This window comes from Typopeltis vanoorti, chromosome 8 (assembly GCF_054136105.1).
Source record: "Typopeltis vanoorti isolate ZY-2024b chromosome 8, IOZ_Tvanoo_1.0, whole genome shotgun sequence".
NCBI lineage: Eukaryota > Metazoa > Arthropoda > Arachnida > Uropygi > Thelyphonidae > Typopeltis > Typopeltis vanoorti.
This window is the reverse complement of record NC_143556.1, coordinates 100,580,002-100,602,788: the sequence shown is the minus strand read 5'-3', so window position 1 is coordinate 100,602,788 and position 22,787 is coordinate 100,580,002. Positions and strand designations below refer to the sequence as shown.

The 22,787-nt window shown below is 35.4% G+C and overlaps 1 protein-coding gene across 5 annotated transcripts in view; it reads left to right on the top strand.

The window, feature by feature from the left end:
- rad50 (DNA repair protein rad50) overlaps positions 1-22,787 on the top strand; it is a 664,851-nt gene that overhangs the window by 469,501 nt on the left and 172,563 nt on the right. The gene's annotated exons all lie outside the window — the stretch shown is intronic.

Sequence of the window (22,787 nt, the reverse complement as noted above, 5' to 3'; positions counted from 1 at the left end):
CTGTATCCAAGATTCAAAACTAATAATGTTGCAAATACAAAAATATCTTATCAGAACTCAGAACAAAAGCTAAAGCATCCATTAAGTACTTGGCGCTTAAAGACAAATTATATTTTGACGTGTTGTCTTTTTTTATTTTTTATTTCTAAGCTAACCAGCAGAATAATAAAAAGTGGAAGCTGGCTGAAAACAAATGACGTCTGAATGAATTCAGAGAATATTGTACCTCTCAAATGCTCTCTGGACAGATCCTGGTAGAGTAGGTGACAGTGAAATTATGCTAGCTAATTAAGATCTTTAGCATTGGCATTGCATGCCCATTTCGATTGGGCATACTGTTGTGTGGCCTATGCAGCCTGCGCTATGAAATTCACGTTAATTTGACCATATGATTGCATTTTTATTGATGTATGAAAGTTTTAAGAGTGTATAGTGCATCGGCACTCATCCTAATTGGTCCAGTGCAATTAATTGTGGGATAACTTTTGAATACTTAATTTATCAATTAATATAATTTTAAATATGGAAAACATAAAAGTCAAATGAACAATAGCTATGCTTCATGTGCATTGTTTATGTGCAAAACAAAGGGTTTACACTGATTAGATTGTCATTGGCAAATAGTAGAGTGAGACATGAATAACTTGAATTTTGATACAATTTTTAAATACAGCTGTATAATACACTCAGAAATCTGAAAAGCAATCACTTGGGAAATTGTTATTTTTCTGGATTGAACCAAAGAAAGCTGAAATAACTTGTTTTACTTATTTATACACAAGTTCCAACCTCCTTTGACTATAATCAATCAGCAAAAGCTCTGGCAAAAAAATAGGATATTCAGTAAGTCATCAACACTGTTTCCCATTGTAAATATGGGCAAAAAAGTTATAAATTATTTATAGAAAATTATGTGTCTGTCCTAATCTAGTTCACACTTCACACATGCAAAACAGATGAAATGCAGAACACAAAAATAGCAATTAATGACAAATGACAACATTTAATTGGATTGGTTGACACAGTAGCCAATCACAGTCACTGATTTCTGGGTGCTATTGTCTCAGCACACACCCTGTCTCATCTTCTTAGTGGTTTAAGACCACTGGAACGCTAAGAATTTGATCCTCTGTGCCATCTGTACACGTGTTCAAAGGGCTCAAAGGTCCATATTAGTGACTGCACACTCTGGCTATTAATGTGATGCAATGTTTATGCATTGAAAAGTGTCCTCTTCATGAAGCATTAGTATAGTGTGTTTAATTTTAGGAATTACACGAAGCCAGGAAAGAATTAGGAGCTTCTTCAACAGGAATAAATGCAAAAATATAATAACAGTGATACTGCTGTTCTGTGGAAGTGCGCTGCACATGCACACCCTGAATATATGCCCCTACTCTTTAGGTATTGCCTTCAATCAGAGAATGATCTAGAACTCTGTCTGGCAATCTGTTTTCTATGCCATTGAATAGAACAAAGCTTCCCAGACTGTGGGCTGTGCCCCTCCCGGGGGGGGGGGGGCATAGAGTTTGTTGAGGGGGCCGTGAAATAAGGAAAACAAATTGAAAATGTTTTAAGACTAAGTAGATTTTTTTATCTTAAAAGGAACATATTTTATTTTTATTATTTATTATTTCTTTTTTGTTATATTTTATATTTTAATGGGGAAAAAATCACACAGTGGGTTCACAAATCTTGCTTCCTGCATATTTTGCCGCTTAATGAATATTAGTAAATATATGCTTACTCATATAAGTTTCATTTCAAAGCAGAAATCTAAGAATTGCAGTTTCAAATATTTCACCTAATACTCACTTTTTGTGTAGCAATATTGAAACACATCCATCACATTAAATAGTTATTAAACTTCTTTTATGTTTTAAATTCTTTCTTTATTACTAATCGTTTTATGTTTCATGTGCTTGTACTGCAAGTGTACAATTTTATTTATTCACATGGAGTTTCCTCCCTTTTCTCCCCTGTCCCTATTGGGGCGAGTTGAGCCCTCTCATGGGGGGGTTAAGTATTTTTGGCTGTAGATCCATGTGTGTTCGCAGGCCGGTTTGCCTGCTTGTGGGATGAAAAACCCCAGATAAACTGGGGGGGGGGGCTGTCCATGCCCAAGACCGGCTAATTTGGCTATGGCTGAGGAAGATCCTTAAGCTCCTCGCATCAGCGATGGGAATCGAACCCAGGGCACTCCTTCCCCAGGCATATGGTTGCAAAGCGCAAAGTTACCAGGCTAACCGCTCGGACAATGTACACTAACAATACATCTATCTATATAAAAATATGAGATGATGTGCCATGTCAAATGTGTATGTAAGATGCTAAAAATGCAATATTTGCATTTGATTTTTGCAATATTCACTGCATATGTTTTGTATTGAATATAAATACAATAAATATTATAATAATATATGTGTATATCGTGATTTTTTTTTTTTTTTTTTTTTTTTTTTTTTTTTTTTTTTTTTTGAGGGGGCCGTGAAATATTTTTATTTTTCCAAAAGGGGCCCTGACATCCAGAAGTTTGGGAAGTACTGGAATAGAAGAGCTCTGAATCTCTGTGCTTCTTATATCCATTATATCTTAATGGATTTGCATTACAAAGGAAAAGAAAATATGATTAGAAAAAATAAAAATAAACTAGAATCCTTTTTTGGAAGAAAGCAATCTACATGCTTTCTTGGAGATCATCAACGTGGAACTCATTATTAGTATTTCATATGTTGCCATCCTCTTGATACTATATTTTGCACCACTGGTCAGTTGCGTTTATTTATACATAAACTACAAAAGTAATATATCTGGCCTCTTCTTCTTTCATGACAGAAATCATTTTTAATTATGATAAAGTCCAATTTAGAGTTCTTATTTTTCATTATATTGACAGGTATATATATTTAGTAAAGTAATATTTATTTCTTAAATTTTTGAATTAATGATTATCACTATCTTATATATTATTTTTGCTAACAATTTAAAAACAAATGCTTCTGGCATGAATAAACTGTTATCCTAAGTCAAATTAAAACAATGTAAGGATTTTGTGAATAATTTTAGCCCACAGTATCCATTGTAGTGATGCCACACTTGCCAAACTTGTTGTAAATGCTGATCTTAAATGGCTTTATAAGTACATAGAGGTTAAATATGTTATGCATAATTCTCTCAGTACCACTTGAAAAGATCCATCAGAGGCATATTATTATTTTCCAGACCCCCGTGGAGTCATAAGACTCATTGCAGGTCAACACTAGTGAACACAGTCTATTATACCACCCCTTAAAATCATCCAGTCTGCATGTTCACCCCTCTCTTAGGCAATGCATTCCATGCAAAAAAAAAAAAAAAAAACTCACTTCTTACCCTTTTGCTCACCACCTCCTTTTCTAACTTCTATGGATGGCCTCTTGTCCTTATTCATTTCCCTTGTTCTGCCATATGAAATCTCCTCAGTGTTAATATGATAATAACCATTCAACAGCTTAAATGTCTCGATTATATCTCCCCCCCCCTTTGCCTTCTATCCACCAAACTCTGCAGTCCACATGTCCTCAGTCTATTCTTATAACCGATGTTGTACAGCCCTAACATAATTTTTGTTATCTGTCTCTACACTCTCTCCAAGATTACTTCATCCCCCTTTAAATCCTGGTGACCAAACCTGAGCACAGAAATCCAGATGTGGTCTGATCAAAGCTTTATACAATGGGACGAGCACACTTTTATCTCTTGTGGTCAGTGCTCTCCTCAACTCATGATAAAAGTTTAATGGAGTGAAACAGCACTAGGAAACGATTAGAAGTATTTAATGTTTCCAATATTTCATGTCAATTACATGGTAAGTTACATTATGAGTTTTTCCCAGCACTTAAGCCTTAACACATGGTTAGTTCTCCTCAACGTTGCAATATTTCCTCAGAACTTTAAATCTCTATCCACAATCACCTCAAGATCTCTTCCTTCCCCCACTTCTTCCAGTATAACTCCACCAAGTGAGTATGAAGCATCACATCTGTAGATCCCAAATTTTAAAACCTTCCATTTAGTTGAATTAAACTGCTGTCCCCGTGCCTTGCCTACCCTTCCAGCTTATTCAAATCCTCTTGAAGAGCCAAAACATCAGCACTACTAATAACATTGTTTCTGTTTAAAATGTTTCTGTCTAAAATGCATTGTTTCTGACTTACTGCACTTGCTTTGAGGCAATTATTACATTTTCTTACCTCTCAGTGTGTTGAATGGTAATGTTTCATGTGTTGAGGCTTTAGTGTTGTGTATTTGTGTATATGTTACATTAGTTTTTTTTTTGTAATCCCTGAAGATGTCTCAGTGACTGAGACAAAATATAGGAAGTATTAAATTCTGTTTTAATCCTTTCTGAGTGCTGTATACAATTCATTAAGCCTCCAACATGAAGTTCTTACCTTTGTTCTGACTATCTTGTTGACTGATTTTAGAAAAAAATCAGTAATAATGGATTGAATTAATCTTGCACATATTTAGTGCTTTAAGTTAGCCTATAAAATGTGGTTTTTATTATGTATACATCTGAAGGGTACAGGAGAAAAACAACTTCTGTCCAATTTGGCCTTCAGGCCATTATTTGCCATTTGTTTTTTTAATTTTTAAATACTGTTTAAATTAGTTATGCTTAATGTACATGAATGTACCATATCTATTATTTTTTTATTTTGTTATGCTATGTTTACTTGCATTTTGACAACAAGGAAAATTTAATTACGTTTTTTTTGGAAGTCAAAATCGTGGACTGAAGTTGTTTTTCCCCTGCACCCTTCATCTGTTCCTATATCATGTCTAAACATTAGGTATCTTTAAAGGTACATAATGAATAATTGGCAACACCTAAATCTTTCTGCAGAGAGAAAATGTTTGATCTCTAGAGCAGAGTTTCTAGATTATTTTAAAAAAAAAATAATAATAATAAAAATAAAAAAATAGCAAAAAAAGCTTAGTCCACCTACAGTACTGAATGTATTTACTACTGGTTGACAACCTTTTGTGGGTGAAAGCCAATAATAATGTTGAATAGCCCCTGATCACTACTTTACTTCAGACCTCTAAAATAATGGTAATTAAGAATCACACTCTTTGCTACTTGGCTGCCAATCAATTAGTGACCATCAGAATGAATTATTTTACTCATCAGTTGCAGATCTCTTAGTTTACATCACCCACCTCCATACAAATGCCAAGTAGGAGAAGGTATTGGAGAAACCTTTACTGTTGTAAAGGTTTCTCCAATACCTAATAGTAATATATTGTAATAAAAGTCATGCAGCAATGCGTCCACTGCAAACATGAGAGTTTACAGGAGACTGCAAACTCTCATGTTTGCAGTGGACGCATTGCTGCATTACTTTTATTACAATATATTACTATTCAATAATTATTCTATTTTATTATTAGTTATTGTTATTAATCTCTTACTGTGCCTAATTTATAAATTAAACTTTATCTTAGGTATGCATGCATGTATGTATGTATGTATAGGAAAAACATAGTACAAATAAGGTTCAGTGCTATCCAGTTTCAGGTATCCACTGGGAGGGGGGGGGGGGTCTTGGAACATAACATATAAGGTGGGGGGGACTAGTATACACTATTTTTCACCTATCCACCTATAAACCATGAACAATCCCAAGTACTCCCATGATTGGATGATGCACCAAAAACTTTCCTAAAATTGCTTTATGCTGACCAGAAGAGAATAGTCTGATCAGTTGATAAACTTATGTCTTTTTTTTTTTAACATGTACTGACTTAGGTACCTTTGCTTACTGAGCTGGCATGCATTATTCTTCTAATTTCCACTAAACTTGTACAAGCTGCATAAAAATGTATGCAGCAGCTCCAGCATTCATGTTCAGTAATCAACTGCAAATCCACCATAACTGTTTCTTCTTTTTTCTGTTGTGTATTCTTTTGTGTATTCTAGAATAGCCCTTAATCCAAAACTTTCCCAAAGACTACAATCTCCATTACTGATAAAAAAAATATTAGCAGACTCCTTTGAGCACCTTCATGATGTGTTACTGTTCTGCAACCTCTCATGTATGAGATTGATATAAATAAATTCTGCCTTCCATACATTCCATACCTATAGTACATTAGTAATGTAATTGGGCTAAGAGTTAGATAATCTGGAAAAATCTTGCTGTAGCAATATAATCAAGTGGCAGTCTCATACAGGACAATTAAATTCATCTAATACCTAAAGACTTCACAAACAACTTTGACAGCAGTGGGATTCACACCCATGAGCTGTTGGTTATCGAATGGAATCACATTGAAAAATACTTAGCCCACCCACAGTACAAATGTTCTGTAGGTATACAAATGCCTCAATCCTGTTTGAGAAGGTGGGGAGGGGGTAGTATAGGATAAAATACTTATTACTTTTGATTTTCAATTTGTAATTCACATTCACATAACAATGTGAAAGTTCTCGCACAGCTAAACACAAGACCAGGGTTTGGAAAAAATGTAGCAGGTAGGATTATAATGGTTTCTTGTAATGAAGTTTGCTGCTCATGGAAGTCAGCTCATAATAGTAATGTTATAAAATTAAAAAGAGAATGAGAGAGAGTACTGAAAAGGAAATAATGAGAAAGGTGGGAAAATGACATTGTTGCCATGGGAAATGACTGAGTTAATGAATTTGAAAATGAGAATCAAGTCATGGGAAGAGCAGACAAGGAAGTGAATTGGCGAGTCTATTGATAGAAGTGGATAGAAGTGGCAAGCATGCAAATGAACGAGGTGAGATAATCTGTGAAAAAGTAAAAGTAGGAATGAAAATGCGGTAAATATGCTGGCCTGGTTGACCAAGTGGTTAGCATATCTGCTCTTCAACCAACAGATTGCAGGTCCAAATCCTGCCTGTGGATGTTTGTGATTGTCTTCAGATGAACTTTGCCATTTGGTGTGAGACTGCTTCCCTACTTATGAAATGGTTTAGAACATTCCATGTTTAGCCTCTAGAGCAGGATTTCTGGACTATTTAAAAATATATAAAAAATTGCATATAAAATTAATGAAAACAGAAAACAAATAATATTTAGCCCATCCACAGCATGAATATTCTATAGGTATACAAAAGCCTTTAATGGGTAAGAGTCACATAAAACAATAAAAAGTAATAACATTAATAAGACCAAAAAATGTGCTAGAAAGATATGAGGGGTTGAAAACAAATTGAGGATGAAAATGATTAGGTGTCAGAGAGAAATTTGAGCCTCTATAGCTCAGTTAGTATAAACAAAGACCTGTCAGAAAGACCAGGTTTCAATTCCACTCTATGATGCAAGGAACCTTTATCAGGTCTTTTTGACTAAATATTAGTTAGTTGGTCTCATTTCATTGTGAAGGGCTTCTTCTCCCAGAAACTCAGGTTTTTCATTCCTCAAAACAGGCAAACCGATCTGTGACCACACGTCTACAGACATGCTAAATACTTCAGGGAATAATGGTGGCCTGCACTGGCTCCTGGGTAGGAAGTAGTAATTTCTGACTAGTACTTCCTCTCAGGTCCAAATGCCAATACTTGTATTCATTTTACACAAATTATGCACTCTACAACCGTGTTATAATTTTAATTTTTTGACATTTCAACCTTCATATTAAGGTTATCATCTGGAGTATACACATATATATATATATGGGAATAAATTTTTAACTTGGGTATATTGTATTGTATATTAGGATAACCAAGCAATTTTATATGCTTGGTTATTTTAGCACCTAATCCCAAGTATGCAAACAATTAAGTTTGCGCCTGAAACAAAGTTCAAGTCTAAAGATGGTACAACACCAGGGCAACTCATTGTAAAGGTGGGTAAAGCTTTGATCACTATTCTTAGTATTTTCCCATAATGTAAAGCACATCTCACTAGAAGATGTATACTGCAATGCATTATGGGTGGGGTCACTACCCAGACCGGTTTCAACCTTTTTTGAGGTCTCCTCAGTGAGTAGCTAGACCCTAAATACCAAGGTTTTAGTAATACAAAGCCTTATCAACTTTACCTATATAAGTTGCAACAAGGTGTATTAAGTTTTAATAAAAATCTCTGGAGGAGATATTGATGGGAATAAATTTTTAACTTGGGTATATTGTATATTAGGATAACCAAGCAATTTTATATGCTTGGTTATTTTAGCACCTAATCCCAAGTATGCAAACAATTAAGTTTGCGCCTGAAACAAAGTTCAAGTCTAAAGATGGTACAACACCAGGGCAACTCATTGTAAAGGTGGGTAAAGCTTTGATCACTATTCTTAGTATTTTCCCATAATGTAAAGCACATCTCACTAGAAGATGTATACTGCAATGCATTATGGGTGGGGTCACTACCCAGACCGGTTTCAACCTTTTTTGAGGTCTCCTCAGTGAGTAGCTAGACCCTAAATACCAAGGTTTTAGTAATACAAAGCCTTATCAACTTTACCTATATAAGTTGCAACAAGGTGTATTAAGTTTTAATAAAAATCTCTGGAGGAGATATTGATGGGAATAAATTTTTAACTTGGGTATATTGTATATTAGGATAACCAAGCAATTTTATATGCTTGGTTATTTTAGCACCTAATCCCAAGTATGCAAACAATTAAGTTTGCGCCTGAAACAAAGTTCAAGTCTAAAGATGGTACAACACCAGGGCAACTCATATACAATATACAATATACTCCTAATATACAATATACCCAAGTTAAAAATTTATTCCCATCAATATCTCCTCCAGAGATTTTTATTAAAACTTAATACACCTTGTTGCAACTTATATAGGTAAAGTTGATAAGGCTTTGTATTACTAAAACCTTGGTATTTAGGGTCTAGCTACTCACTGAGGAGACCTCAAAAAAGGTTGAAACCGGTCTGGGTAGTGACCCCACCCATAATGCATTGCAGTATACATCTTCTAGTGAGATGTGCTTTACATTATGGGAAAATACTAAGAATAGTGATCAAAGCTTTACCCACCTTTACAATGAGTTGCCCTGGTGTTGTACCATCTTTAGACTTGAACTTTGTTTCAGGCGCAAACTTAATTGTTTGCATACTTGGGATTAGGTGCTAAAATAACCAAGCATATAAAATTGCTTGGTTATCCTAATATATATATATATATATATATAGAGAGAGAGAGAGAGAGAGAGAGAGAGAGAGAGAGAGAGACAAGCTAAATTACATTTTACACAGTATGCTAAAGAGACAATGATTTGATCAACAGTTATTCTACTGGCCTGACCTCTAGTGAAAATAAAATAAAATTACAATAAATGATTGTAATTGTTTTGTAGGAAGAACCTCCCGTGATGAGTCTTTTGACTCTTTGGAGGCCTACATAAAATTATTATTATTATTATTATTATTTAGACCTCCAAGGAGTCAAAAGACTCATTGTGGGAGGTTCTTCCTAGGAAACACAAAGTCTATCATACCACTCCTTAAACTCAGTGACCATTCTCGCTCTCACCACTCTATCAGGCAATGCATTCCACGGTTCAACCACTCTCCATGCAAAGAAACCACTTCTCATCCTCTTGCTCACGGTTTCCTTTCATAACTTCCAGGGATGGCCCCTTGTCATCACTCGTTCCTGCTGTTCAACCAAGCGAAAGAACTCCCTAGTTTCAACCCTGTAACTGCCTCTCAACAGTTTAAAAGTCTCAATCATATCACCTCTCCTTCTTCTATCCACCAAACTCTGCAGTCCACATTCCCTCAGCCGATCCTCATAACTAACATTGTACAGTCTTGAAACCATCTTTGTTATCTGCCTTTGTACCCTTTCCACAGTTAATTTATCCCCTTCCAATCCTTGGGACCAAATCTGAGATCAGTAGTCTAAGTGTGGTCTGATCAGGGTCTTATACAACGGAATGATGACTTTTATCTCTGCAGGTCAGCGTCTTTCTCATTATTGCAGCAATCCTGTGTTATCTTCACCACTTTTGAAATATGTCCCCTGAATTTCAGGTTTCTATCAATCATCAACCCCAGGTCTATTGTCTTCCCTACTTCATCCAGTATAGCTCCACCAATAGAGTATCCAGCATCCCATCGATGTGTCCCAAACCTCAAGACCTTATATTTTGCTGCATTAAACTGACACCCCCCATTCATTTGCTCATCTGTCTAGCTTATTCAAATCCTCTTGCAGGACTACCACCCTTCACATCATCTGCAAACAACTGAATATCCCCCTGCAATACATTGACAGTGTCATTGATATAAAAGTTAAACAATATAGGTTCCCAGTACTGGGACCCTACTTGTAACCCTCTGTCTCCTTGAAACTGCCCCACCATACACAACTCTCTGATATGTATTAAACTGAATCCAGTTGACCAACCTGACATCCAAACCCATGTGCTGCAACTTAAATATCAGCTTATCATGTGGCACCCTGTCAAATGTCTTCGCTAAATCTAAGAAAGTGGCAGTATATGCCTTTCTCTCATCTACTTCTCTTGTAACTTTATTATAAAAGGCTAGCATATTACTAAAACAAGAGCATCCCTTCACAAATTCATGTTGCCTCTCACAGATAATAGATCTATAATTTTGAAAAAACATCCAGAAATTTACTAGGTTATGACAAAGAAAAGATTCAATCTCATAACTATATCTAAGCTATATTCTATTTAAGACAACATCAGAGAAACATTCTTTCATATATATAGTTTTGTTAAAGCAAAATGATGTCCTAATTTAACATGACAATTGTTATATTAGATTTAAGATCCTGGATTACCTATGGTCCTATTTATAATTAACTCTTAGGGAGAAGGGTTATGTGGGTAAAATATCTGCCTTCCATATTCTTGGGATTTTTAGACCATCATTATTATTAAGTTAGGGTGGTTGATAAGAATTTCACAGGCCTCTTAAATTTACGTTCATACCATGTTTTGGTGTGATGTAAACAATGGGTGCTTTTCCAGCCAGTTCAATGTAAAGTATTCAGGGCATGATCAGAAAGGCCAGCTTTACCATAGTTATTAAATTTAATGTGCCATTTATCTTCCTTTTTTCTGATAGAAATTATGCACCCTGTTTCACCTATATAGGGCAAATTATAGATGCAATTAATACAGCATCAGGGTGGGTCAGCAGAGAAAGTGGATTCTTGGATGAGTTGAGTAACTTCTTTAATTTTGCAGGAGATTTAAAAGTGGCTTTAAGGTTGTATTTCTGTAGTATTCTGTTTATTTTATCTGATATTCCCTTTAATGTATGGATTGTTAGAATTTTATTGTAGTCTAGTTTATTTTTTTTTAAGTGAAGTCTTGTGAAGAATTTTGTTGATAGTATTTTGACTGTAACCATTTTTTAGAAAGATATTGCTGATCACTTTTAATTCATCTCTAAGTGCTTGTACATTGGAGCAAATCATCAAAGCCCTGTTTTTTTTAGTGTATTAATGACACCTAATTTTTGTTAATAGAAAGGGGGATGGAAAATCCCTTTATGTTTTTAATAGCCGGGTACGAAACTCGGATCGAAATCCATCGTAATCCATAGAGTTTCATGCCGAAAAAAACTATCGGCAGGCCCAAGTATAAATGATCACTTGGATAGTACAACACCAGGGCAACTCCATGCAAAGGTGGAGCAAGCTCCCTCACTAACTTTAATATTCTTTCATAATGTAAAACCCAGCTCCTAAGAGATGTATATATATATATATATATTGTTTTACATTATGAGAAGAGGTCACTACCCAGACCGGTTTCAACCTTTTTTGAGGTCTCATCAGTGAGTAGGTAGACCTGGAATAACAAGGTTTTAAGTGAACAAGAACTTGCATACCTCTACTATCGAATTGCCGAAGTGGTGTACTCCTATATTTAATGTTAATTACTCATTTAATAAGCTGAAAGGCTATTTTACTGGCGAACATGTTAATAGAAAGGGGATGGAAAATCCCTTTATGTTTTTAATAGTCGGGTACGAAACTCGGATCGAAATCCATCATAATCCATAGAGTGAACGAAAGAGTTGGTACCCAGCTATTAAAAACATAAAGGGATTTTCCATCCCCCTTTCTATTAACATGTTCGCCGGTAAAATAGCCTTTTGGCTTATTAAATTAGTACCTAATTTTTGTGTTGGGTGGTGGTAGGAGTTTATGTGTATATATTGGTCTGTATGTGTCAGTTTCTGATAACAGTGAAGGAAAGACTGACAGAAGGAAGACGTGTAACAAGTATATCTAGAAAACGAAGTGTGTCCTTTTCAATCTCAATTGCAAATTGTTTGTGTTGTTTGTTTAGGTAGTTGAGGAAAGTGTCTGACAGCCATGGGTGCTAGATAGGGAAAATATCGTCAACATATTACTCATTCCTCTCCTTTAAAACCCAAAGCCAGACTTTGGGTTTTAAAGGAGAGGAATGTAGAGCACATTGCTCAAAATATTCCAGGTAACAGTGAGCCCATGACTGAGCCTTCTTTTTGTAGGTAGAAAGTGTTTTGCCACACAGATACCAGAACGTAGTACAAAGTGCACATGATATCGGGAGGGAATTTTTCTGTAATAGGCAGATTGTGTCATTGATTGGGACATTTGGGAAGAGGGCAGAAACGTCAAAAACCTACTAGAGGGGGAATGACCTGCCAACTCTTTGAGTATTGATTCTAGTTTCTTGGCTAGGTGATAATTGGGGCTGTCTATACCTTTGACTATCGGCTGGAGTGGTGTGTTTTGTTTGTGAAGATCAGTATATCCATACAGATTTTCTACAGAATTTTGTTTGTGTGATTTAGTGTAAACTTAAATATTCTGTTTCAAATTACCAGTTTCAATTGTTAGTGCATTTATATTGTGAGAACTGCACGATTTATTACTCGTTTTATGTGTAGTTATGCATCATTTATATATAGTAATCATACATAGTTAACATATCATGTTTACAAGTAGAGCTAATTTTTAATGAAGTGAATGTGGTAGTAGATTCACTAATGGTTCTAACCTAAAGTTAGTATTATAGTTTAATATTTGTGTATGTTTAAAATATATAAGTTAAAAAGACTTTCTTAGTTGACTGAAAATGTGAGTTTTTTTCCACTTTCAAGCAAAGCCCTGTGAAGATAATGTGTAACAGTGTTGGTTTGCCTTACTTCATGACTGAAGTGGAACCAGAAGTATAAACATCTGTATATGGAGCTATCTATGTGTGTTTGTGAGAGAGATGTTGAGATATGGAAGAGTTTTTGGAACAAGTTATAAGGAAGTTTCATGAGTCTTTCAGAAAGAAAGATGTTTTGAAATCTATTTAGCTGTTTTATTACAAAAATAACTGGATTAACAGTTATTGAAAATATTTACAGGAATTTTGGAACTTGATAAATGAAGTTTCTCATACAGGAAGAGAAATGTTTATCGGATTTTAATATTCATTAAATTTCCTTTAGTGCAGTAATGTTTTGATGGCTGTTTCATAGGATACAGCAAGTTGATTTTTAAATCTTATCAATTTTCCTTAACTTAAAAATAAAAATTATGACAGAAAGGCTGGATTTACCATAGTTATTAAATTTAATGTGCCATTTATGTTCCTTTTTTTGGATAGGAATTGTGCATCCTGTTTCACCTATATAGGGCAAATTACAGATGCAATGAATATAGCATACTCCAGGGTGGGCCAGCAGAGGAAGTGAATCTTTGGATGAGTTGAATAAGTTCTTTAATTTTGCAGGAGGTTTAAAGGTGGCATTAAGGTTGTATTTTTGTCATATTCTGTTTGTTTTATATGATATCCCTTTAATGTATGGAATGGTTATAGTTGTATTGTAGTCTAGTTTATTTTTGTTTTTAAATGAGGTCTTGTGAAGAATTTTGTTGATAGTATATTTTTTTTGGCTGTAGCCTTTTTCAGGAAGGTATTGCTGATAACTTTAATTCATCTTTAAGTGTTTGTTCACTGGAGAAGATCTTCAAAGCCGTGTTTATAAATGTGTTAATGACACCTAGTTTTTGTGTTGGGTGGTGGTAAGAGTTTGTGTGTATATATTGGCCAGTATATGTAGGCTTCCAGTAAACAGTGAAGGTAAGACTGCCAGAAGGAAGATGTATGACAAGTGTATCTAGAAAACAAAGTGTGTTCTGACTTTCAATCTCAGTTGTGAATTGTATGCATTTGTGTTATTTGTTTCTGAAAAAAGTGTCTAATGTCTGGCAGCCGTGAGACCAGATAGTAAAAACACCATCAATGTATTAGACATATGAAGAGCCAAAGGCTTCAATTCGGCGACATATAACTTGTTTAAGTTAAGGATAGACATGAGTTGCCTCAGCTTGCACTACCTTAAGGGTCAGTTGCTGCAGTATCCAGGTATTTGCTTACGCTTGGAATCGCCGAACTTTATATAGTTTCTACTATATTCGGCTAAGAAACGATATGGGATATATATCCCTTAACTTAAACCATCAATGTATCTAATCCAGGCTTTGGATTTTGAAGTAAAGGAATCTAGAGCACATTGCTCAAAAGCTTCCATAGGGGATAACAGTGAGCCCATGGCTGTGCCTTCTTTTCGTACATGGGAATTTGTCCTGTAAAAGAAGAATTGTGCATTGATTGGGACATTTGTGAAAAGGACAGAGCATCGGAAAGTGAAACTGACTAATAAATCAGTTTCTTCCAGTGTGATGTCTTTAACTTTATTTACAAAGTGTTGTGTGTTTTTAATATAGGAGGGGGGAATGATAATTGGGGCTGTCTGTACCTTCAACTATCGGCCAGAGTGGTATGTTCTGCTTGTGAATCTTGAGTAAACCCTAAATTCTCAGAGAACGAGTGTAGTGCAGAAGTATTTTTTTAACTATATCCTTGGGCCAAGAATTGACTAATTTAAGTAATTTTTGTTTTCTTTTTATCCAATTAGTTGGGTTATAGTTAACAAATTGATAGGTACTGTTGTCTGAGACTAATTGATTTATTTTTTTCAAGTATGTTGTTTGGTTTAAAATAACAGTAGCACTGCCTTTCCAGCCTTTCTGATCATGCCCTGAATACTCTACATAGAATTGACTGCATGTTTACATCACACCAAAATGTGGTATGAATATAAATTTAAAGAGGCCTGTGAAATTCATATCAACCACCCTAATCTTAACAATAATGATGGTCTAAAAATCCCAAAAATATGGAAGGCATATATTTTACCCACATAACTCTCTCATCTAAGAGTTAATTATAAATAGGACTGTAAGTAATCCAGGATCTTTACTTCAATAGAACAACTCTCATGTTAAATTAGTACACCACTTTTGCTGTTATAAAACTATCTATATGAATTTGTTCTCTGATAATGCTAGAAATAGAATATAGCTTTGATGTAGTTTTTTTTTTTTTTTTTTCACTAAAGGTCACCCCAGTAGAATAATGGTTGATCAAATCATTATCTCTTTGGCATACTGTTTGAAATACAGTATAGCTTGTCTCTGTATGTATGCATGTATGTGTATATATATATATATATGTATGTATGTATATATATATATATTTTTTCATAAAACTATATATATATATATATATATCTACTTTGATACTGAACGAACGAGGATGGGCTGGCAATTTGGGATTTAGCCGACCAAATTGTATTCTTATTGGTTAAACCAAAATAAAAAATGATGGTACAACATGACAAAATTTCATGCTGGCTGGGGCGTCACCCGGTTAAACAAGGCCCCCATTGTTTACGCCAGGGAACCAGGGCGAACAGCGAAAAGTCAGCTACTGGAAACAAAAAAAACTCAACATCACCAGCGTTAAAGATCGGTACTATCAACGTAAGAAGCCTGAATGGCAAAGAAATGGAGCTAGCTGAGGAATTAGATAAGTACCAGATCAATATATAATAGGGGTGACTGAAACAAAAAAGACCAAAACTGGTGAGATCTTTCTGAGCAATAAATACAAAATGTTATATTCAGGCAATGACAATCAAGGAAAAGAAGAATTAGCCATAGTATTCAACACAAAATACGAGGCTAATCTTCTTGAATGGCAGTCAGTCTCAAGTAGAGTAATGTGGGCAAATATGAGAATGGGGAACTGGACAATGAGACTTATTTGTGCCTATGGTCCCACAGAAGGTTCTACTAAGGGAGAAGTGGAGGAATTTTTTGACACTTTAGAAAAAGCAACTGACACAATGAAAAAGGAAAAGTTGGTCCTTGTTGGGGATCTAAATAGCAGAGTAGGAAATGATTGTGAGACATACAAAAATATTTTGGGAAAATTTGGAGAAAAGAGCAAAGCTAATAATAATGGCAAATATCTGTTGGATTTCTGCTCAGGACAAGGACTGGTTATTACTAACACAATGTTCCAACATAAAAATGTGCACAAATACACATGGAGAGAAGAGGCTAGGAATAAGAAAAGTCTCATTGACTATGTTATTGTTGATAGTGATGTTTTCTCCCTGGTGCAGGACACCAGAGTGTACAGAGGATTTGAAATCGGAAGTGATCACTATTTAGTCTTGAGCAGGATAAAATTGAATTTCATATTGAAAAGAATAACATGTAAGAAAGTTTTAAAGTGAATAAAAGTTGAGCAGCTCTCAGATGTAAACTGTAGACTAAAATACAGAAAGATTATTGAAAAGAAAATGAAAGAGTTTGAGAACAGGAATCAAACCTTGGTGGCAAACTCTGAAGAAAACATTGATTGATTCTGGCAGAGAGGCATGTGGTGAGTTTGTGTGCAAGGATAAAAAATTCAGAACTCCCTGGTGGACACAGGAAGTTAAAGAGGCAGTGAAGGAAAAGAAGAAATCATATCGAAAGTTCCTGGCAAATAAGTCAGCTTTTGCTCTTAGAGAATACAGAGACAAATGTAAGAAAGCGAAACACTGTGTAAAACTAGCTAAACAAAAGTCATGGGAGGACTTTGGCAAGAACATAGAAAATAAATATCAAGAAGGTGGCAAAATATTCTGGAGGTTGTTGAAGAAGCTTAGGAATGGAGAAAAGAGTGCTGTAAAAGGAATTAGAGATGATAAAGGTGACATGAAAACAGGAGAAAAAGATATCCTTGAAGTATGGAGTAATTACTTTGAAAAACTGCTAAATGAAACAAGCAGTGATGACAGCACAGTGATAAAAAATACTGACCAGGCATGCAGTCAGGAATACATATCCATACTTGAAGTAGAAAAAGTCATCAAAGGCTTGAAATGTGGAAAGGCAGCAGGAGTAGATGATATTCGACCAGAAATGCTGAAGTATGGTGGTATAAGAGTCTTACAGTGACTGCACTTCATAGTTCAGAAAGCCTGGACAGAGGGACGAATTCCCGATGATTGGAGTAGAGCTCTCATAGTACCCATATATAAAAAGGGAAATAAAACTGAATGTGAGAATTACAGAGGTATTTCCCTACTGAGTGTTCCTGGCAAGATCTATGCAAGTATACTTGAGAAACGATTGAGAAGAATTGTGGAAGAAAAGCTTGGGGAAGAACAAGCTGGATTCAGGCCAGATAGAGGCTGTCAGGATCAGATCTTCACTTTACGACAAATAGTCGAGAAAGCATGGGAATATAACAAAGATCTGTATTTAAGGTTTTTCGATTTGGAAAAGGCATATGACAAGGTGCCAAGAGAGAAGCTATTCAATACGCTGCAGTTATATGGTGTCAATGGGGCATTATATCAAGCAGTACTTAGTCTTTATTTGAGTTGTAAGTCAGCAGTTAGAATTGAAGGAAGTACAGGAAAATGGTTTAATGTTAAATCTGGTGTGAGACAAGGATGTACATTATCCCCTCTGTTATTCATTATCTATATGGATCACATTATGAAGGAATGTGGTATTAAACCTGATATCAAAATTGGAGATGTTAATGTCAGCTCTTTGCTTTATGCGGATGATGTTATACTTCTAAATAAATCCACTACAAGTCTGCAAGATTTTCTGACTAAATTGAATAGCTGTTGTAATATATATGGTATGAAGGTCAGCAATAAAAAGACAAAGACAATGAAAATAAGCAGAATCATTGAAAATGTCAACTGTGTTGTGAATGGAGAACCTGTGGAACAAGTAAAACATTTCAGCTACTTAGGCACGATTTTTACTGAAGATGGTAAATTAAATATAGAAATAGACAACAGAATCAGCAAAGCTGGTATGGTGGGAAGTCAATTGAATAAATTCATATGGAATAAGAAAGAAATTAGTCGGAACACTAAATTAGCTGTATACAAGACAGTGTTCAAACCAGTTTTAACTTATGGATCTGAGAGCTGGGTCAGAAGTAAAACACTTGACCAAAGACTAGAGACCACAGATATGAGAGTCCTGAGAAAGATTAGAGGTGTGAACAGATGGCATGAATGGCAATATCATATTAAAAATGAGGATATTAGGAAAAACTTGACATTGTCAGCATCCAGGAATGCGTTAGCAGAGCTAATCTCAGTTGGTATGGTCACTTAAATAGAATGGGAGAGGAAAGATTAGCAAAAGAAGTGTTCTCTGCCAGGTTGGCAGGAAAACGACCCAGAGGAAGACCAAGATATAGGTGGATTGATACGGTACAAAGTGCCTTAGACAATAGAAAAATAAGATCTGATAATGTTGGAGTCTTGACAAGTAACAGAGTGATTTGGGGGAAAATTGTAGATAGGAAATTAGTAATGATGTAATTTTTTCATGTAGTACTGTCATGTCCTGTACACCCCTTGGGGGTACATGGCAGGAATTTGATGATGATGGTTACTTTACTCCTAATCCCACTTAAGCAAACAGTTAAGTTTGCGCCTGAAACGTAGTTCAAGTCTAAAGATGGTGCAACACCAGGGCAACTCATTGTAAAGGTGGGTAAAGCTCATATATAATTATGTATATATATGATTTATATGTGTGTATGTATGTGTGTATGTATGTGTGTGTATATATATATATATATATATATATATATATATATATTATTGAAATTAGGATTTACTCGGTGTGTATATATTTATAAAAATAAATTTAACTGACTAGAACCCGAGAAAGTATAACAAAAACCTTTAATACATCACGACTAGTTTCATCGGTGCTCCGACTTCTTCAGGTGAGAAATAAGAAAACATAATATATAAAAATAACAAGGTAAAAAACATGGCCTTTCCAGCTTAATAAAAAGCAGAATAGTAACAGTCATATTTGAATAGGTGACCGCGTGCCACCGTTGGCATGAGTTGAATGTGTGCGACAGCTAATTTTAGAGTGCCAGTACTGGATTACTGCGCTATGGGAATCAGGCAAATTGTAGCTTATATTGTTGTTCAAATGTGAAGGGGTCTAGAACTATTTCTTTTGATTCGATGATTCTTCTTTCGAATTCATCCTTGCATATATATAAATTAGTAGTGCGTTCCCAGTCAACTTGCTGTGGCTGTTCTTCAAGGTTAGAGTTTGCCGAGAAGAGGACATGACTGGAAAGGGCGCTCACTCATGTTCTACTGTAAGAGATGTCACATCCATGTTCCTCAAGATGAAGTGAAACAGCTTTATCTGTCTGGCAAAAATAAGGTCGACCACAGTCGCACAAAACTTTATAAACACCAGGAAAATGCAGTTGGTTGCGTTTTGGTTTTGGTCGACTCAGAAAAGAATGCAGTTTTGGCAGAGTAGTATAGTCGGTCTTTATGTTGAATTTCTTCAAAATCTTAGCTAGTTTTGGGGTAAGAGAGCTGATAAATGGTAACTGTATATGAGTGATAGGGTTGGAATCATCTTCTTGTCGAGGATGTTGGCATGGTCTCAAGCGTTAAGTGATGTTACGAGACGAACATCCATTATTTAAGAAGGTGTTTTTCAGGAAGTTAAGCTCTGTTTGAAGGTCTTCTTCTGTGGAAGTGAGACATATTGCTCGATGGGCGAGGGTGGAGATGATGCCCAGTTTCTGAGGTGGGAAGTGATGAGAAGAACCATGTAAATATCTATCAGTGTGGGTGGTTTATCGAAAAATTGAAAATTTTAGACAGTCAAGAAATCTGTTGATCTTTAGATCCAAGAAGGGGAGAATGCCATTAATCTTTAGTTCTGATGTGAATTTAATGTTCTAATGTTGGTTATTTAAATGGTTTAGAAAGTTTTGCAGTTCCTCTAAACTATGTCCCCAGATAAGGAAGACGTCATCAATGTAGCATAACCACAGTTTAGGTTTCAAAGTAGCTGAGGAAATAGCTTTCTCTTCAAAATCTTCTAGAAAAATGTTAGCTAAGACTGGGGATAGAAGGCTGCCCATAGCTAAACCGCTAGTTTGTTTGTATATTGATATTAAAAACATGAGCTCTCTCCGTGCTTCTAGATCGCAACTCTCCAACAAATTAATTCTTATCAGAAAATTCAACCAACTTAAACAGGAACAAACTCGCCAATCCCATATCAACTCACAAAATTTAAAAAATGTTGTGATTAACAAATCCTCTCACACACTTTCTCCTGCAGAACTTAGTGTGCTCTCAAAGGGCCTTAACTTCGTTCCTTCTCCGACCTTCATTCCTAAAGAACTCTTTCTTATGAAAGTTGAGGCAGCTGCACAATTACCAAAACAAACTGCGAATCTACTTAGGATCGATGCCATCTTTACCATAAACAACAGTCGTCGTCCTACAGATAATCTATCGCCAAAAGGAAAGCAATACACCAACTTCGTAACAACAATGACATTATTATCTTACCTGCTGATAAAGGGAATGCAACTGTAATCTTAGACAAAGCTGACTACCATTCAAAGATTAACAACTTATTAAGTTCTAATACGTATTCTATGCTAGAAAGTGATCCCACAAGAGAACTTAATAACCTACAAACAATCTTCTGAAATCAACTTCTGAACTTCCTAGACACACAAGACTATCTCTCCGCTCTCTCCATCCCCTCATTCCTCGGTTGTACGGCTTGCCTAAGATCCATAAGGCTGACACTCCTTTAAGACCTGTTATGGAAGAGATTGACTCACCTACGTACAATCTGTCTAAATATCTTGCAGCTTCTTTAAAACATTTAGTTGGCAATTCCTCCTCCTTCATCAAAAACTCTGAAGATTTCATCTCAAAAATAAAAAATTTGAATCTTTTAGACTCTGGAATGGTGAGTTTTGACATCGTATCTCTGTTTACGAATGTACCTACAGATGAAGTTCTGACCCTTCTTAAGGACAAGGTTTCTAAAAAAAACGTTTGCTCTTCTAACTCATTGCAGCAATTCCGGCTATTTCTGCTACGAAGATAAAATATACAAACAGACTAGCGGTTTAGCTATGGGCAGCCCTCTATCCCCAGTCTTAGCTAACATTTTTCTGGAAGATTTTGAAGAGAAAGCTATTTCCTCAGCTACTTTGAAGCTACTTTGAAACCTAAACTGTGGTTACGCTACATTGATGACGTCTTCCTTATCTGGGGACATAGTTTAGAGGAACTGCAAAACTTTCTAAACCATTTAAATAACCAACATCAGAACATTAAATTCACATCAGAACTAAAGATTAACGGCATTCTCCCCTTCTTGGATCTAAAGATCAACAGATTTCTTGACTGTCTTAAATTTTCAGTTTTTCGAAAAACCACCCACACTGATAGATATTTACATGGTTCTTCTCATCACTTCCTACCTCAGAAACTGGGCATCATCTCCACCCTCGCCCATCGAGCAAGATGTCTCACTTCCACAGAAGAAGACCTTTAAACATAGCTTAACTTCCTGAAAAATACCTTCTTAAATAATGGATGTTCGTCTCGTAACATCACAAACGTTTGAGACCACGCCAACATCCTCGACAAGAGGATGATTCCAACCCTATCACTCATATACAGTTACCATTTATCAGCTCTCTTACCCCAAAACTAGCTAAGATTTTGAAGAAATTCAACATAAAGACCGACTATACTACTCTGCTACACTATATTATATCTTTTTTACAGTCTCAATTGTACATCATGTTGCTTCATAGGTATTATGAATCACCTAACCTCTTCCAGGTCATAAAATAAGTGATGATATATTGTTTGTAGAATGGAAAGACCTGTAATTAGTCTGAGTAAAGTAAAGTTTTCATATACTAATCTGCATTTTTACAGATGAGTATCCTATTGACCTTTTGGCTGATAAAACAGTGTACAAGTTGTAGTAATTTTGCTCCCAGATAAGATTTATGCATGCTTGCTTGAGAAGTGCTAAGATAATTATGAAAGCAAAGCTTAGGAAAGAAAAATCTGGATTCAGGCAAAATGAAAAGTTGTCAGGACCAGATTTTTACTTTGAGATAGGTGAGGAACTGGAAATATAACAAGAATGTCTATTTAAATTTTGTAGATCTGTAAAAGGCTTATATAATGGAGTGCCAAGAGAACAGCTATTTAATGCACTACAATTACATGGTGTGCATGGGACATTATATACAACAATATACATAGCCTTTGCTGTAAGTTGTAATCGAGCAATTAGAATTAAAGAATATACAGGAAGATGGTTTGATGTAAAATCAAGTGCAGAATTTCTTGACTGTTATTTATCATTATATGAATCACACTATGACGAAAAACTGATATGAAAATTGGAAATATTCAAGTCAGTTCTGCTTCATGCAGATCATGATGTTATACTCAGAAATAGCTGGCTTTGGTTGACTTAAGTAGTTAGTGCATCCACTCTCCAACTAGCCATCTGTTGGTTCAAATCCTGCCACGAGCATGGATTTTTATGATTCTCTTTAGGATGAGAAGAATTTCATCACTACCCCACTTG